Below are 17998 nucleotides of genomic sequence, written 5' to 3'. Positions count from 1 at the left end.
GTCAAAATTTATACAAATATCCATGTGATAATTTGCGATATAGATTTTTAAAGTCTTCCGATGAGCCATCAATATTGAGCTGTTTGTGACCAATTGGGTCATTATTATCGTCTCGTGCGTTATTTGAGTCGGCGGTTTTTCTTCATTAGTTTGCCATTTTACAGGTCTTACTTGTTATCAAACGCATCAACCAAAAAAATCCCCAGATCTCAAACGATTTATACTTTCAGCATTACGCTTTTCCCATTTCCTTTTCCCCTTTCCACCTGAGCTTTCCGTACAGACATCCTAGGAGCATATTATCAGTTTGCAGCTCCACTCGCTGTGATTTAATTTTCAAAATTCCTGTAGTTGATATCGGCTTGACGTCGCTCCATAGTTACCTGTAGAGGGGATTCACGCAAATACTTTGTAAAACCCACAACTGGTCCCTTTGACGTCGTAAAGGAACCCGAGACACTGTTCTGTCTTACTGGCCATGAATTGTCTCAAGCATTCTCTGGTACAATCACGCTTAGATCGAATATGGCCTACAACTTCTAGTTCAAGTAAAGCTGCGTGCACTGTTACTGTTTTCTGAACAAGAATGCTACGGAAGAGTTGGAAGCATTAACAAAACTTCCTTGACCCAGTATTACAGAAAATATCAGATTTTTCCTGACCTATGAATTTGGTCAAACCATGTCCACCGATGATGGCTTTTTCAAAATTTGATACCGTTAGTTTCACTCTCTATTGATGCTCAGTTATTACAGAAGCTGAGAATCATTTTCGACTCTCACTCCGACTACAGTCGTCTGATGTTAACATCGATCCAACTGAACTGACAGTCCGGGAGCAAGGGGTCGGACGCGGAAATGATGGAAGCTTTTACTTTTTGCTGTTTTCAAATAGTCTGCGATGCTCATCAAGATTCCAGAGGTTACCCGCTGATATCCCTTGAACATTCTAAGCCCGTTGTTGTTCATTTAAATGTGTTGAACTTTTGCAATTCATGCAAATTATGCAAATGAGAGCGGCCATAATCAAAAGGAAGAGGATATGTACACAGCATGCTGTGTATGCAACAGACAGTATGTTTATGTTCACAGCGTTTTATATTAATATTCATTAGGCACATTATAACGCTCCGCCTCCGATTTTATGCTACCTGCTGTGAATCCGAACAACATTTTCTCTTTAATACACAACATGCTGTGTATACAATGTTCAGGCACGCACATTGTCTAGAGTACACAGCAGACTTCGCTGGCTGGAGAAAACTGTTTTGGTCATATGGCACACATGCCATCTAAAAACCCGGGCTTCTGCTTGCATGTTTTTCACCATGCTTGCAGTTGTACTTGACATACGCGTAATAAAGTGCTGTAAAATTTTCCCATCATTTTTAAAGACTCTTTATTGTTTGTCGATGGTTCTAGAGTGCCATATTACAAAGGCAACGTTGCGTTGCTCCTGATACCGACAGAGAGAGCTGTTTGGAAGGCGGGAAAGGATGAGAATTTGGCCCCAACTTGAAGGGAAGCGGGGAATTCTTCCACCGCCACCGCCACCGCCTTTTTTCTCCAGCTGACGTCATTGATGACGCGGTTATGTTAATTCGCCTCTGCTGTGCATGCAATCAACTTGTTCCTGCGTACACAGCAGTCGGCTGTGTACATAGCCACTTCGTAAACAAAATTCGGTTTTTGGCAATATTTCAGAAAATATGTGGACCATTGTCATCGAATAAGAGCCAATTCCCACCTTATCATGGTCTAGCTTTTAGATAAGCCCATAGGCCTTCCAGGCGAAGATCACGTTGAGGAAAGTGATCTGACTACGGCACCGTTGAAGATGGAATCCCAAAGTAAAGGAAGGGCAGTGTAGATAAACAACTAACAGCAGGAAAGCACCTCAACATCACAGGGCAGCTGCTTCCTAGACATACCTTTCCGGTTGTGGTCACAGTGGAGTGTTGTATTGGAGTAGGAAAATATTTCGTTGTCAAATCACCAATGGCCGTGTAGAACCTTAACTTTAATTACATCAAGGACCAAGCTACAGCATACTACTTTTATGTCTGCCTGACACGGTGAAGGATTCAAAGACCATGTCAGTAATCAGACTCTAAGTAGTTATGGAGAAGAGAACATGGCAATGAGCATATTGCCACACCGTGCTCTTTAGTCCATCTACAAGTAAAGCATTTGCAAAAAACTGTGAAGTCGCTCACTATCAAGCAATCCAGACTCTTAAAATAAAAGTCGGCTTTTTAGTACAGTATGTTTGTTTTTCTGGTTCATCAGTAAACTATTTTTCTGAACGTGTTTGATGCTATTCCAATTTTGTTTCAGCTCTAAGATAGTAGAAGAACGCGTTATTCGTTATTTTCAGTACGCGCAAGTCCTGTCGCGAAAGACTATCCCGCCACGTGAGTGCACGCCGAGATCCAAGTTCACATCACCCCGCTATTAAGACGCAACGACATTTCCATTTATGGTCGCAGTAGCTAGGTAATCAAGCGCCATCAGCGTGAGTTCGGAAAAATCGATATCAGCAATATGACGTCAATGGGTAGATCCTAGCTCCAGGAAACGCTTTACTAGTGCATCGCTCCACATGGAAAGAGTCCATGCGTGGAAAGCTAACTCGCGGCAAATCCGAGTCAACATAGGAAAAGCGCGATAACTCAGTCAGAGTTTGAATTTTTCCTTTCTTGTGCAATTTGTTGCTGGAAACTGTAAAATAGGAGGTGACTGGGTAGCCGACAGTTTAGTATAATTGCCCTTAATAATGCCAATGGTCCTTTAGATTAACGCCATCTTTTGCTAGTAATAAACCCTGAGAACTTCAGATGGAAGTACATAGAAAAAGGTCACTGACACAATGCAGCCATCATTCCAGATGGTGTCAAACCCCTAGAATACATACTATATATGATCCGATGTGGATGCAAAAGCAAAAGCGCTCACAATTCAAACTGGTGCAAGTGATCATGAGTGGCCTATCATGTCTCAGAATGCACTGTGCATGTTACCCGATAGGATGCTTGGGACTGAATACCTTTCTAGATTCATCATTAAAAAAACTATCATAACTCCTAGCATATCACTAAAAACACAATAGCTATGATATTAGCTGAATGATAGAACATGATAGCCTAGATCATGATACTTCTTTGATGATATCATACTAGATAGCTAACGAGATATTACCGGAAAATGGACTTTCGTGATGGCAGCATCTAATTTGCTTATTTCAATGTTATGCAGCGCGTACAATCGCATCAGCAATGGCCTGGTTTGAATGATAAACCATGATAACCTCTGTATTGACAATTAGTTTGTGATTTTATCATTTACACTTCAGGAGATATTGCATAAAAATGAAATTTCTGTATTAATGGCCGCATCCAATTTGCATATCCCAGTCTTATTGAATGCATACAATCACCAGCTATGGGTTTATCTGCTAGCCAGATCATGATAACCTTGGAACTATACTCTATTTTTACACTTATTTACAATTAAAAATAACCTTCGTGTAATTTTGTTTTGTTATGATGCATGTTTATCGAGTTATAACAAATGAATGGAATTTCAGTTATGGCGGGCTTAATTTGCATATTTTGAGAAATGCTATCATCGGGCACCCTCTTGGATCTTGATGAACACTCCCCAGACTATAGAAAACAGCGAAGAAAAAAACTTCATCCGACATTTCCATGTTCTAGGAAATCATTTATTAGCCTTTAGCACCCTGACTAATCTAGAGCTAATGCTGTCAGTTCATGTCATGTGGTAAGGCTCCCTATTCGATTCCAAGGTTACCCAGCAAGCTAGTAGTTGACGAACCTACCTCTTTTTTGGTGTCTCAAAATATCATGTTTTGTCATGACAGAAGGGTAAACTCTCAAATTCGACAATTGACTCACTGAAATGGAGTTACCCAAAATTGAAAACGTTCCACCCAAGTGCGGTGCTTGATTTCGCCTATCACCTGATCTTCTTAAGAGGTTGCCGTTTCTATAAAGTTTCACGTGAGGCTGACTATTCTTCTTATACTTGGTAATCGTAACAGCAAAATGCTGCCAACTTATTCGACTGAGAATGATATAATAGCCGAGAGAAAAATAAGAAGCGTCTGCAATGTTCTGATGATCACCTTTATTTTGATTAATTTGCCAAACAATAATCAACACTTCTTTACAGCCGTTATATCCTATGTCAATCTTTCTTCTTTCATTATAGAAACCCATCAAATGATTTTTTCGAGACTTGATCAGATCAGATCTTATATAAAACATAATAGTCATATCTTTCAATTCAAATAAATTTATATGGGGTAAAATTGCAGATGCGTTCTTATTATTAAACTGAAGCACCTTTCCAAAAACTAGAGATTCAACATATCTCACATTTCCAATCAGGCTACGGAGAAAATGATTATGGTGAAAATTAAGTTTGCAATTGATACGGGAAGGAAAACAAGAAACGATAGTTTGATAAATGTCAATGGCTTCCAAATAATACGACGACGTGCTAATTTTCCTGTCAACCGAACTGCCTCCTCTCGACATCGGTGCACACTACGTCGTGTTGGTACATGCACCGTGTGGTGAGTCACGTGATAGTCCATTCATTGTGATTCGTCTTCTTTTTATCACCTTCAATGGAACTTCTCTCTGCCTACTAGTACCATTTGGCGTAAGTGGCCCGAAGCGGCCTGAAGCTAGTAACTGTATATTGTGCTGTGGTTATACAAACCGTATATCAGGATCAGATCCATCTAGCTTGTAATCCAGAAGAGCTAACAATCGTGTTATTATAACATTAGTATTTCTAATAAGCGACTGTGATACTAGTACTACAACCCATAAACGATAGTTTCTTGCAGCAAATGCATAAACTATACAGATAATGACTTTAATTTCAAGAACGTTTTAAGGTAAACTGATTACTCGTTCCCTTTTCCCTGTCCCCCCTGTGGTTACACCAATTAATAAAGCATTTCATCTCTCAGCATTAACACATGTTCGTCTCGCCCATCATCGGTGTTCTAGGCCGAGGCAAGTTGTTCAAACATGTAAGGTCACGAATATAGCGTGTATTTCGACTTGACGTTATGTCCGTAAGTTAGCCAATTTAACTATCATCAAGAGAACAATATGAGGACACCTCACCAACCCTCAGCTTTCGAGTGATCTCTGTCTTACCTTTCGGGGGAGAGCTAGCAGTCACACCTCCTATAAGTCTTATAAGCGCACATATGCACATAAAGTATGACAACGAAATCATCACTGATGCCACCATGGTGAAAATTAAGTTTGCCATTGATGACACGTGATGGAAATCAAGAAATGATATTTTGATCAATGTATATGGCTTCCAAACAATACGACGACGTGCTAATTTTCCTGTCAAACCGAACAGCCTCCTCCTCTTGACGCGAAGGCTTTGACATCGGTGCACACTAGGTCGTGTTGGTACATGCACGGTGTGGTGAGTCACGTGATAGAATATGCATTGTGATTTGTCATGTTTTAATCACCTTCAGTTGAACTTCGCTATGCCTACTATTACTATTGGGCTAAAGTGACCCGGTGTGGCCTGAAGCCTGCTGTAACTCTTTATCTTGCTGTGATATACAACCCGTATATCAGGATCAGATCCATCAAGCTTGTAGTCAAGAAGAGCTGACAATCATGTTGTTCTAATAAGCTATTGTGGAACTGGTACTACAACCCATAAACGATAGTTTCTTGCAGTGAATGCGCAAACTAATAAAATTTTAAGGTTAACTGGTAAGTCTTTCCCTTTCCCCTGTCCCCCCTGTGGTCACACCAATTAACACGTTGAGTGCCAGGCCAATATTTGATTTCTGATCCCAGGTGCCAATGTGTGACTTTTAGTACAGTCCATGCATTAGTCCGTAGAGACTCCAAATAGGTGGGAACGAGGTTCCTAAACCTAATTGAATGACAAATAAAGCAATATATAATTCTCGTAGTTGCCACCACTGAAGAACATTTCCCCCATGTGCCAAGGTACGACTCTTGGGTTGGCAATGGCGGGGAACTTCCATCCAGGAGGCCATGATACGACCCACAGCCTGGCTTCCTGGAAGGAACTTCCATCGAGGAGGCCATGATACGACTCATAGCCTGGCCACCTGGAAGGAAGTTGCCCGCCATTGCCAGACAACGAGTTGTACCTTGGCACTTCTTGGCACCTTGGCATATCTACAGTCTGATCTTCAAATAAACAATGGTAAATTCGAAATTGCCGCCTTTTCTGTGTGCTACTACGTCATCTGCTCCCATGTTCCACCACGTCGTACTTCTGTAATTTTCCTTTGGCGTGGTCATCTGGCACTGACAGCAAGTCAAGTTGCTGATCAGTTTATGCACGAAGAATCTGATATGGAGGTAGATTCTGCATCTGTTACTAGTGCAGACGAATCCCTGATCCATACTGATCCTCCTGATAACGATCCTTCTGATATGAACACCAGTAATGTTGCAAGCTACGAGCACCCAGCTGCAACAGACGACCCCCGCTACACCAGACGATGCATCTGATCAGAAGAGGCATCTGATGCCTAGGGATCCACGCTCAAGAGGGGGTCGGGGACAAAATCTGGCCAGAACCGTTACCCCTCCACTAATTCTTGTGCAAGGGCATGGTGTACGCAATCGTGGTGGCAAAGACCGTGGTAGAGGAGGTTCAAACCATCAGCAGTTTGCAGTAGGCCTACCCCAACGACAGGTATGTCAATAGCAGATAAAACGAAACTTATCAGATAGTTCAGATATCAAGTCGTTTTACCCAGGCTGGAATTTTATCATTTCAATACAGGCTCAAGCTTATCAAGCAGCTGTTTCAATCCAGCAGCAACCTCAAGCAACCAAAGAAATTGCATCCCAGGTATGCCAATGCAGAGAACATGAATCTGGTATATCAGTGTATTTAGAGATACAATTGTTTTATCCGGGCTAGATTTTTTTTATTTCATAAGGCTCACAGAGCAGCTCCAGTTCAGCGCATCCTGCAGTACACCAACCCCGAATCGTGGCATCCCAGGTATGTCGATGACAGATAAAACGACACTTGTATATCAGTGAAATTCAGAGAAATAGTTGTTTTACCCAGGGTAAAATTTCATTATTTCATTATAGGCCCAAGCTGCTGCACCAACCGTTCATCAGTGGACAAACACCCATCAAGATCCACCTGTATATCCTTTCAAAGAAATACCTGGTTTGAAACTTCTGATGGTATTTCATGAGCCAACTGATTTCTTTGACCTGTTCTCTACCCAGGAAGTTATTGATCTCATGGTTACTGAGACTAATAGATACGCAGCTGCTCAAATTGCTGCAAATGGTCCGCTACGTAGGAATTCTCGTCTTGCGGTATGGAAAGACACAGATGCGTCAGAAATGAGGGCCTTTCTCGGCCTTCTTGTTCAGATGGGTCCTAACACACAACCAACTATAGCGATCTACTGGAGTAAGGACCCCCTCTACCATTGCCATATGTTCAGCAAAGTCATGAGTCGGAATCGTTCCCAGTGGCTTCTATGATTCTGGCACTTTGCTGATAACGTAGTCGGTCAAAACACAATGATCGCCAGTAAAAGATCCTCCCCTTTTCTAACCATATGAACACGGTGATGGATGAAATCTACTATCCTGCTGGGAGGGATCTAAGTATCGCTGAATATATGGTTCTTTTGCGGGAAAGGTTATTATCCAGACAGTATACATCAAGAACAAAAAGCACAAATACGGGATGAAGCTGCACGAGCTCTGCGAGTCCGACGGGATTGCACTCAGGCTTAGTCTTTACATTGGAGAAGGGCACCCAGATCCCCACAATCTTGGTCAAACTGGAGCAATAGTCCTGTATCTTCTTGGTGATGACTTCTCAGACAAAGTCCACACTGTCTTCACTGGCAATTTTTACAATTCAGTGTCCCTCGCTAAGAAACTAGCCACTCGTTCGACGTACAGCAGTGGAACCCTCCGTAGTGATCGGAAGGAGAACCCTCAGGATGTGACCAACAAAACGCTGAGGAAAGGTGAAATGACATGGGCACGGTCTGAGTCAGTCGTTTTTTGTAAGTGGAAGGATAAACGGGAAATGTTGACAATAAGCAATGTGCACCGCGATGAGATGGTGGAGGTCCGCAACCGGAATAACAAGGCATCGCAAACACCCAATATTGTGCGCGTTCGCAATCTTGGTATGTCCGGTATCGATCGATCTGATCAAATGCTGTCGTATTTACTCAGCACTACGCAAAACTATCAGATGGTATAAGAAGATGGCTCTTCACTTGGTTGAGATTTGGATTTCGAATGACCATATGTTGTACAAGGCTGAAACTGGAAGCACAATGCGACAACTCAAGTTTCGCGAAACCGTCATAGAGCACTTACTTGGGCTTGAAGTTGTGGAACGCATATAGAGGCAACCTGAACCAGTGGCAGATGCGAAAAACTTCCATTACTTGAATTCCATTCAACCATCATAGAAGAAACAACGACCAACTAAACCTTTCCGCGTTTACACAAGACGGGGTGTGAGAAAAGAAACCAGATACTTCTGTCCAACATGTGCAGACAAGCTGGCTCTCTGCAGTGATGTTTGTTTCAGGCACTATTACACAATTGGACTGGCATAATTGGGTAGAATAGAAGAGATAGTAGACACCGAAGTAGTAGATTTGGAAGTGTTTTAGATGTTTCATGTTCCAATTGTACTGTATTTTCAAAATGTGGATGAACCGGAGTACCTAACATGTTTTTGTGACACGATGTAAAACTGCACGAGAATGTGCATTTATTGACTCATTTTGTTGAAACCGATGTTATGAAAATGGTTCTCCTTCAAATTTCATAAGGATAGAACGTTTCAGGAAGATATAGAACTTTTCAGGAACATACATGCTTCTTGGCGACAACTTGCAACTTGACTTCCTGGTGACAGTATGTAACTTGATTTTTTAATTGAAGTAATCTGAATTCATGAGATGCGATTTGTCATTATGATTGTCCATACACTTAGTACTTGGCAACTGGGCATGAATACCTTTAAAATGTGTCTTTGGGGGAAATTAATGATTGAAGAGTAGAGGTATGATACTACGAATGAACTCGTAGGCGGCCACCGGAAGGAACTTACAAATACTACTAAATCTGTAGCTGGCACTCAACGTGTTTTAATGAAGCATTTCATTTCTACGCATTAACACATGTTCGTATGCCCCATCATCGGTGTTCTTAGCCGATGTCACGTAACGAAGATAGCGTGAACTTTGAGTTGGCGTTATGTCCGTAAGTTAGCCACAGACTAACTTAATGGAAAAACATGCCCTTACATCGTAATGGTACACATCGCTCCATAAACCTTTGTGTCCGATTAACAATAGAACAATATGAGGACACCTCACCAACCCTCAGCTTTCGCGTGGTCTCTGTTTTACCGTTCAGGGGAGAGCCAGCAGTCACATCTCCTATACGTGTTGTAAGCGCACATATGCACATCAAGTATGACCACGAAATCATCGAAATCATCGAAAAATGTCCGTGTCACTTCATCACGGTCAGGGTTGCAGAATCATGACACACTCCAACATTGGCTTGATGAAGTCTTTTTTCCATTCATTGGTGAATTTGAACAAAATACAAGGCTATTACTCTTAGATCAGTTTAGACCTCACTTGGCTGATGAATTCTGTGCTCCTATTGTAGAAGCTGGTGTGCTCCTTGATAACATTCCCGCGCGGTGCACATCTATGAGTCAACCTTTGGACTTGACCATTATGAGGGCATTTAGAGCTCACGTTGGCGCCGCTGGAAAAACTGGAAGCATGCAAATACTGCAGCCGATGGCACCTGTCCCCACATAGCCGAGCTTGGGATGACGTCCCTCCTGAATCCACAGCACGTGCCTTTCAGGTAGCCGGACTCGTCCCGAATGAAAACGGGGAGTACAGAAATATTGCTAATGAACTTCTCGACGATGCAGATGCTGAGGACAATGAGATTGATTTTGATGACCTTGAGAATAATGATCCAGGTGATGCCTTATAGTTCCACTGTTCCTATGGTCAGAAATCTAAATGTACCTTAAAAGTAATGAGAATTGATTTAGAAAAGGACATTTTCAAAAACCGAATGTACTGAATTTTTCATGATTGGAAATAAAGTGTAATTTCGGACAGGTCAGCTTTAGTTTTGGTCAGTCATCTACTGATCTAGGCCCATTCAAAGTTAAGTGATCATTAAAATAAGAATGCATCAATGCTTTCTTCAAACTCTGGCTTACTCATGTCATTTTCAAATGACATGAATTAAACATTATCCTATGACAGGACAATCTGTCCTGATCGTGTCATAATATTCCTTGCGGTAGTGTGTGCTTTGAACACGTACCCTCTTGTACCCATTACGCACACTTTAATAAGGTTTGGCCTAACTTGCGAAAATACCGATTCAATTCAAACTTACTGTATATGTGCTGTGATATACAAACCGTATATCAGGATCAGATCCATCAAACTTGTAATCCAGAAGAGCTAACAATCATATTATAATAACATTAGTATTTGTAATATTTCTAATAAGCGTTTGTGAAACAAGTACTAGAACCCATAAACGACAGTTTCTTGCAGCGAATAATTAAACTATAATGACTTTAATTAAGAACAGCCCTCCCCCCCCCCCCATCCCCCCTGTGGTCACAAGCATTTCATCTCTCAGCATTAACACATGTTCATCTGGCCCATCATCGGTGTTCTAGGCCGAGGCCAGTTGTTCAAACATGTTAGGTCACGAATATAGCGTGTACTTTTACTTCACGTTATGTTCGTAAGTCAAAGCCAAATCACTGACTAACTTGTTTGGAACAACAATGCCCTTATATCGTGGTCTTTATCTTACCTTTCGGGGGAGAGCCAGCGGTCACACCTCCTATATTAAGTGTTATACGCACACAAATGCACATAAAGTATGACAACGAAATCATCACTGATGCCACCATCAAACACCAACAAAAGTTGAAGTCAATCAACAGCACGTTTTTGGAATCTATGCCATGATTCCGATCAGGTGTCATAATCAGTCTTACTCTTGTACCAAGTCGAATACGACCTAGTGCCTTGAATGTCCAGTTTTGCTTTGAATTCGCCGTTGTAATATTACATTATATGAACTATATGAAGTCAATACGTTTAATATCTATATATTATATTGATCGAGTTCTCGCTATGAGAAACAAAATGTTTCTTGTGTCTTTGTTATTAATAAATCATTTTTTGCTTGAGTGGAAAGTAGATTGAGTTTGAAAGGATATATCGGGTGGCCAATAAAAAAGGTATCAATCTTTATCACGTGTAATTTCAATGATCACAATTTGGAATAACTTTCAATTGTATTTACAGCAATGCTCTCGTTGTTTGTGTGTGTGTGGTACATATCATTAATTTATAAGAGCGAAAGTCAAAATTTGTACAAATATCCAAGTCATCATTTACGATATAGATTTTTAAAGACTTTCGATGAGTCATCAATATTGAGCTGTTTGTGACTAATTGCGTCATTATTATCGTCTCGTGCGTTATTTGAGTCGGGGGTTTTTCTTCATTAGTTTGCCTTTCTTACAGGTCTTAATTGTTATCAAACGCATCAACCAAAAAACCCCGCAGATTTCAAGAGATTTATACTTTCAGCATTACGATTTTCCCATTTCCTTTTCCCCTTGACACCCGAACTTTCCGTACAGACATCCAAGGAGCATATTATCATTTTGCAGGTCCACTCGCTGTGATTTATTTTCAAAATTCCTGTAGTTGATATCGGCTTGACGTCAATGCATAGTTACCTGTAGAGGGGATTCACCCTGCATGGCGGAGAGCTTTTACTTTCAGGGATAATTGGTAATGTGTGAAGTTGTGCAAGTGGGTTAGATTTTTCAGTCACGTAACTAATTTGTACGACGTTGATGAGCTACCTTGTCTTTTGTTTATCTCAGTCGTTAGCTCGCAACTCTCTTATTATCAGTGGTATCGTCATGCCATTTTCAGAGAAGATGGGTCAGATGATTTACAACAACTTGTTTCAATGAAAATGTAATATCTTGCTTTGTTCCTTAGATAGTGAGCTCTATTACTTTAGGTACATGCAAATTTCTGTCGTTGATATCTGGTTGTCGTCGCTCCATAATTATTTAAAGATGAGATCGACACAAATACTTTGTAAACCGCACAACTGGTCCTTCTGACTTCGTAAAGGAACCCGAGACACTTTTCTGCCTCACTGGTCCTGAATTGTCTCAAGCATTCTCTGGTACAATCAAGCTTAGATCGAATATGGTCCACAACTACTAATTCTTGTAAAGTTTCGTGCACTGTTCCTTGTTTGGTGAACAAAAATGCTACGGAAGAGTCGAAAGCATTAACAAAACTTCATTGACCCAGTATCATTGGTCTTGTGCCTGGTTTATACTTTGGCACATAGCTGGCTTAGCATTCGTCTGATCGACAATTTACATATAAGGAACTTCTCTTACTTTAGACATATTACTATATTTTTGTGAATATATTGAACTCTGATCTGGATAGCTAATTAAGCTTTTATCACCTGAAAAAGCTCTCGAGGTGTTTATAGACATAAAGACAACTGCCACATTCTCGAATAGGCCTATGCATTGTTTTCAGCAATTTCCCCTCGAGCAGCACAATATCAAGAATGAAGAAAGCTTTTGCGATATACCCTGTTCGGCATATGTTCGCTGCAACTAATGCTCATATTTCGGCAGCTATCTTGTTGAACAGATGCCAATATTTCTCAAATTGTACTATAAAGCTATTCCAAAGTTCATTATTGGAGGAGACAAGAAGCTAATATTTAAATTTGAGCCGAAATATGCTTGTTCGGAGGACCGTTGGTATTAGTAATTGAAGGGCAGTATTCCCAAGCTGTCGGCTGCCCAGTCACCTCTATAAAGTTGTTTCCATCGACCAATTTCACAAAAAAAAGGAAAAATTCCCAATCTACTCGAATTATCATGCTATTCCGATGTTGACTCCGATTTGAACCGAGTCGGCCCTCCATGCGTCGATCCTCTCTATGAGGACCGATGCACTCACTAGTAAGGCCCTGAATGGAGCCATGGATCTACACTGTGACATCACGCTGTAGATATAGATGTTTCCTTTTTGCTTGGCGAATCAGGGAGAGCCTCAAACAACCTCGGTGGCAGATGACATAGCTTTAATTGTTTGAACACATAAAAATACACTGGCAGTGCGTACATTCGTCATCTTTTCCTAAGTTAGCTTCGAACAATTAGAAAAGTGGGAAAGAAAAGGCGTAGTTTGCAAGGTTTCTGCCCAACAAATCACGGCAAAGCAACACTGCCTTCACTGCCTTAAGTTACCCTGTTAATGAGGTGAAGGTTTGAGGGGGAACATTTACGAAAATAGTGTTTTTTATAACTAAGAGTACCAACAAAATTTACAGATCGTGAAAAAAAGTCAGAAGTATTGTTTGCTAAGAAACAGGAGAAAAATAAACCCATTCGTTTAAAAACAAGCTGCATGTGCCGAAGAGATTTGGGAACATTTCGCATGCTAAAAAATCTAAATATTGCCACAACTTGCATATGTAGACTAACATTTCCATAGTATATTTCGTCCTCGAAATACCAACTTGCTGATAACGTATGATGAACTGCAGTAATATTTGCCATTGTCCTGATGTTTTCCTGACACAAGAATTTGGTTGAACCATTCCGACCGATGCTGATTTTTGGCTCACCGATACGGTGAGTCTAACAACACCGCAGTGTCCGTGGTCCGTCATCGTCATCGTCGTCGTCCGTCGTATCCTATTTCAAAAACAGTGGCACGTTGCTTAACTGCTTGGGCTATGAACTCAAAACTATGTATTTAGGACCCCCTTGGTCGGATGACCTTTGACACTGAATTTCGGTCCGGTCTGATTCTTGACTTGGCCACCAGGGGAGCCAAAACTGTAAACATAAATACATGTAGTGTGATATCTCACTTATAAGTGACTTGTTTTTTAATGAAATTTTTATGGTAGGTACTCCTAGCAAGGATACATCACATATCATACGTGTTTTTGTACCTTCTTTTCTGGGTCACAGAGGTCAAATGGCGTAAATTTGCCGTTTGAGTGTAACTGTGGCACGTTTCTTAACGGGTAGGGCTATGAGCTTGGAAGTTTTCATAAATGACCCCCTAGGTCAGATGACCTCTGACAGCCGATTTTGGTCTGATCTGATTATTGACTGGGCCAGCAGGGGGCCAAAACTGAAAACACAAAAAGTGTGATATCTCACTTATTAGTGATTTGTTTTTGATAAAATTGTTATGGTAGGTACTCCCAGCCAGGATACATCACATATCATAGAGGTTTTCGATTTGACTTGTTTTTCAAGGTCATAGAGGTCAAATGGCGAACATTGGCCGTTTGAGCATATCTGTTGCACGTTTCAAAACTGCTAGGGATATGGGCTTGAAACTTTGTACACACCCTAGATCAGGTTACCTCTGTCACTGAATTTTGGTCTGATCTGTTTCTCGACTTGGACACCAGGGCAAAAAGTGAAAACCTAGAAAGTGTGATTAGTGATTCGTATTCGAAAAAGTTGTTACTCCACGCAAGGATACATTACATATTATACCGGTTTTTGATTTGACCTACTTTTCAAGGTCCATTGTCAATTAAGTCATTACCTGAATACCGGTGAGCACAATGGCCCCTAGCTTCTTTATTATTTGATTAGCTTAGGTATCTGATGATGCTCATTTACGAATGATTGGATGGTGAATTACAGTCGTCTGATGTCAACATAAATTCAAGTTTTCACAAGAAAACTGCGTCTCCAAGCACAATTATATCCTAAAATTCCTAGTCGGACCAGTGCATGACATGAAAATAATAAACTCGCATTCAAAGTCGTGGTGCAGGCCTCCGGCTCAGATAATTAACGAGTTGACCAACCTACCTCTTTTTTTGCTCCTCAAAATATCAAGTTTTGTCACGATAGTTGGGTAAAACCTAAAATTCGACATTTGATTCATATGATTGAAATGACCCAAAAATGAATACTTTCTCCTCTTATGCGTATTTTTATATCGCTTAAACTTTGTCACTCTTAAGAGGTTTCCGTTCCTATAAAGTTTGACATGGGGCTTAGGAATAGACTTATTAATGGTAATTGTAACAGCAAAATGCTGCCAACATTTGCGACTGACAATCGATTGATAGCCGATGTAAAAGTAAAAATGGTCTCGTACAAAGATATGTTTAGAGGTATCCCTGTGCCACAAATCAATCCTCACTTGGTAATTTTGGTTTCCTACGCTAATTCTTTCTACATTATTATAGAAACATACCCACGTATTCCGGGCTTGCTTGTTCAGAAGGAATCTTATATAAAAGGTAATTGTAATATGTTTGTATTTTAATGTGTTTGTGTAAGGTAGAGTTGCAGATGCGTGCTTATCATTAAACTGAAGCACTTTCCCAAAAACTAGAGACTCAACGTACTTCGCATTTCCAGATAGGCTACGAGATAAAAATGATAAAAATTGAGTTGGTCACGGGATGGTAAACATGTAAGTGATAGTTGCTTTCCGGTTGTAAGGTGATGTTTTTAATTAAGCTTGTTGGCTGGTGAAGACTATTGATTTTAATCCACTATTATAATAAAAATAAGTCTAATTCTTCGTTACATTACGCTTCCCCAGCCAACAAGCAGGAGAAGACTTTAGATTTTGCTCCCCTATGAGAATATTTCTTCGTCTTCTTTCGATTTTCGTGCTCGGTTTTCGTAGTTCGTAACGGTGCGAAACCTGCCTATTACCATTGGGCTAAAGTGACCCGAAGTGGCCTGAAGCCAGTTACTATATACAGTAAGTTCGGATTTTATCGGTCTTCGACCTAGTTTACAGCCAAAACCAATTTGAGGCCCACAATGGGAGAAATCAGGTAAGCATTAGATCCTGGGGTAGGCAGTTGCGTCAACTTGGCCTAATCAATTTTCAGCCAGGCTTGATGTCCCCATGAGTGTGGTTTGTGTAACTCTATTATTGCCGTGATGTAATATGTACAGGTAGGTTTATGGTACATGCAGGCCTATAAGCTTCAGGACAGAGCTTTTCCAGCTGGAGATAATGCCCAATGCGAAAATTCGAAAATATCTGTTGTATCTTGTGTTCATACTCTCAACTGCCATTGGTATGGACACTGATGAGGATGATGAAGTTGCTAGTTCTAGACTACCAAGACGTCACAACAGCTAGAGTTTAACTGCACGATTGCGCCCGCGTCCTCGATTGCGAACATGCGATTGAACATGGTTGGCTGCTTAATGTGGCAGAGTATGCCAGACGCTTCGGGTTGCCAGTTACGTCATTGCGAAGATGGATAGCAAATCGGGAAACGTTTACGGAGCAGGCCGAGAACAATGCTCAAAGTAGGAGGGTCAGAAGCGACCACGACGGATGGCGGCCACAAGTGGAGGAGCAGGCTCACAACCGATTTCTCGAATTTCTCGTCTTGCCCTCACCGTCTCCAGAGGTGATCTGGTCCATGCTGCCGAGCTGGAATTTCACCGCTGGTGGGATGATCTTCCAGGTGATGATAGAGACAACTACCTTTTGAACCGACCGGAACGGTCCCTTTTTCAGTGCTCTCCAGGATGGATCAGCGATTTCATGAAACGGAAACGTATTGTATTTCGTCGCAAGAGAAGAAACACGACTTCGATTCCAGCTGACGCTAATGAGCGTGTCCGCCGATTTCAAGGAAACGTCAGGGACACAGTGAGGCAACATACAATTTACAATATGAATGAAACCTTTTGTCAGTTGGACTTTCTGCCCATGTATACGGCAGCTACTCCGAGACAGGGGGATGTTGACGTTAAAACTTCAAGGGGCAATTCTAAATTAGGATGCACCGTTGGGTTGACAATTCGATCTAATGGGGAAAAAATGCCAGCCCATATTGTGTTCACAGAACCAGGCTTCATCCGAGAAATTCGTGGACTTGGAAACATTCCTGAAAATGTCCGTGTCACTTCACCACGGTCAGAGTGGGAGAATCATGACACACTCCAACATTTGCTTGATGAATTCTTTTTTCCATTCATTGGTGAATTTGAACCAAATACAAGGCTTTTACTCTTAGATCTTTTACTCTTAGATCAGTTTAGACCTCACTTGGCTGATGAATTCTGTACCCCTATTGTAGAAGTTGGTGTGCTCCTTGATAACATTCCCGCGCGGTGCACATCTATGAGTCAACCCCTTGCATCTATTCTACATAGCCGAGCTTGGGATGACGTCCCTTCTGAATCCACAGCACGTGCCTTTCAGGTAGCTGGACTCATCCGGAATGAAAACGGGGAGTACAGAAATATTGCTAATGACCTTCCTTAAGATGAAGATGATGAGGACAATGAGATTGATTTTGATCATCTTGAGAATAATGATTCAGGTGATGCCTTATATTTCTACTGTTCCTATGGTCAGAAATCTGAATGTACCTTAAACGTAATGAGAATTGATTTAGAAAAGGACATTTTCAAAAACCGAATGTACTGAATTTGTCATGATTGGAAATAAAGTGTAATTTCGGACAGGTCAGCTTTAGTTTTGGTCAGTCATCTACTGATCTAGGCCCATTCAAAGTTAAGTGATCATTCAAATCAGAATGCATCAATGCTTTCTTCAAACTCTGGCTTACTCATGTCATTTTCAAATGACATGAATTAAACATTATCCTATGACAGGACAATCTGTCCTGATCGTGTCATAATATTCCTTGCGGTAGTGTGTGCTTTGAACACGTACCCTCTTGTACCCATTATGCACACTTTAATAAGGTTTGGCCTAACTTGCGAAAAGACCGATAAAATTCAAACTTACTGTTAAGTGCTGTGATATACTAACCGTATATCCGGATCAGATCCAT

The sequence above is a fragment of the Lineus longissimus genome, chromosome 17 (assembly GCF_910592395.1).
Source record: "Lineus longissimus chromosome 17, tnLinLong1.2, whole genome shotgun sequence".
Taxonomy (NCBI): domain Eukaryota; kingdom Metazoa; phylum Nemertea; class Pilidiophora; order Heteronemertea; family Lineidae; genus Lineus; species Lineus longissimus.
The sequence above is the reverse complement of the archived record's forward strand: the minus strand, read 5'-3'. Positions refer to the sequence as shown.